A 2,328-nucleotide genomic window follows, 5' to 3' on the forward strand; every position below is an offset into this window, starting at 1 on the left:
ACACCTGAGCGGCTGATAGGGCATGGGTATAATTGTAAAGGCGCTCCTTTCAATCGGCTGGAGGTGCAATGTTCTAGTTGCCGATTCAGCTGCAGTAAAAACCACAACAAACACGAATTGTACTCTTCTATGTTTCTTCTTGTATGAGGGCATGTCAAGAAATAGCAGACAATTTGATTTCGTTTGCCAGAAATCGCTTGAACCTGAGGGGTCCTAACACGCATGGTCATACATACCTGTATANAAAATGCAACGCAGTACAAGTAATGCCGTGACTCAAGCCCGGCAACCAAGTAACATAAAGGAACTTTGCCCTGCTGAAAATGGGAGCCCAATTTTAAGAAACCCCCATTTTCACAATTCCCAGGGTATAGTTTCTTTCTTCCAGAATTAACTACTTATTACACAATAAATGGTAGCAACATTTGACCACGGAGTCCTAATGCCAGGAAGGACGTTACCACCATTCCTAAGGTAAGGGCAAAGACGTATTTGCTAACTCCTTGACTGGACAAGCTTGTCAAATCATTTACGCGGTCTCTGGACCCTAAACGCAAGCTTGACGCCCAAATTCTTAGATATCATTGACCTGCTGGGTAATCCTTTTGCCAGGATGACTTCTAATTGATAAATAAGATAGCCTTTGTCGTTGGGGTACCGCATTGGTAGAGCATCTGCTTTCTAATTGGCGAACCCTGGTTCGATCCCAGATTTGCCTCATTTGTGGTATTTGATAACAGCATGAGTTGCTGCTTTTAACAACTTACATGACCGAACCTCGGCGGTGGTCATTCCGAGGGTGAGATAATAATTAATGTTGACTGTGGCGATAAAGCGAGAATATCCCTAAACTGGCAGACCGAGCGAGAGACCAGCCATCTGACTTTACAGCCAACAGAACAACAAAACAAGATGGCCTTAGTTCCGACGCACTCTGGCTAAGCCAAGCCTGATTTGACTGGCGCGGCCATATCTTCAAGGTCGGACCAGAATCAGTTGTTCTTTGATAAAGTGGACTGGAGGTGCAATTTATTCACGTCTTTTTATTTCTCACACGAGAGTTTTTCTGTCTTTTCTTTCCTTTCCCATAAAAACTCATATTTCGGATATATACAATAATCATCACCAACCTCGAGAGACGGTCATGTTAAATTGGGGAATGAATCCAAACGGAAATTCGTCCGATAAACCCGTCTCAACAGCCTTTATTAAGTCACGTTTCCTGGTTGGTATTAGTATGGAGCTTCTTCGCATCTTACTCGCACATATATATGCTAAGGATATTCCCACCCCGACAGTCCTCGTTATCGGGGATGACTTTAGTTAGGGAAATAACAACTGAACCAGTAATTCCTACAGTACAAATAAGCTTAGCCCTGAATCGAACCTTGGGCAGCAATCTGTTAAGCAGGAGCCCTACATACTCGCTACTTCTGCTAGCCAAATCTCTTTGTAGAGCACTGCAGAAGGAATCTGTTTTTTAGAAAACCATGCCGTATAATTTATCAGAGTGACATTACCTGAGAGATGAAGCCTTCCATTGGAGAGGATGACACAACCGTTAGCTTCTTGTTGCAAGATGTAGTGAATGGATGGCGCAAAATGTTCAAACTCGGCACCAAAACATAATCCGATCACCCAGATAAGGACAAATAATTCAGTGATGATGCTCCTTCGCATGTTGGATGTTATGTGAAAAACAGTAACACGACGTCTTACTCGACCAGACGTTGATATACCAAACTTCTTGATATTCAAAATGAGGAAGAAAACTTGGAAGAAACTTTTTCCCACATCCTCCTAATGTGATGGCGTTTGAACCACACTTTTATCCTTTGCATGATGTAATTTAGAAGTCAAGATTGATTAGGAGTCTCTTCAAGACTTTTTAATTCTAAATGTTAAACCAAAACTGTCATGTACTTTTTGATACCACATCCTGATTAGTAGTGGCAAGGTAACTATGATACTTACCTTCTTGTTTTAAGTTTGGCTTGGCATTACAATCACTCAACGAATGAAGTACGCATTAATGCTTTATTGCCAAGAGGATTGTAGTTCAGACTAAAAGTTGCCAACTTTTGAGAAGATGAAGTCCGATCATTTTAGAGCTTCCACTCTACTGGCAAACAAAGCAAAACGTTGTTTTGAGGGATTTCATATTTGAATAGACATAAATAGACAAAACGTAACAATGACTAAGTTCTAAGAGGAAAACCTTCTGTTTTTAGAAATATTTGAAAACACTCCATGACTTCACTGTCAAACGTCTTTCTGCCTTCAAGATGTCTCTTTATCCAGGAACTCTAAAGAGAGGAAACGACACGG

At 41.2% G+C, this 2,328-nt stretch overlaps 1 protein-coding gene across 1 annotated transcript in view; it reads right to left on the reverse strand.

Annotated features, from left to right (window-relative positions):
- LOC131892295 (uncharacterized) overlaps positions 1-1,837 on the reverse strand; it is an 18,835-nt gene extending 16,998 nt beyond the window's left edge. Inside the window, exon 1 of the mRNA XM_059242097.1 lies at positions 1,521-1,837. The gene's annotated coding sequence lies outside the window, so the exon portion shown is untranslated. The remainder of the gene's footprint in view (positions 1-1,520) is intronic.
- Between the last annotated feature and the right edge of the window lie 491 nt (positions 1,838-2,328).

The sequence above is a fragment of the Tigriopus californicus genome, chromosome 12, assembly GCF_007210705.1.
Source record: "Tigriopus californicus strain San Diego chromosome 12, Tcal_SD_v2.1, whole genome shotgun sequence".
NCBI lineage: Eukaryota > Metazoa > Arthropoda > Copepoda > Harpacticoida > Harpacticidae > Tigriopus > Tigriopus californicus.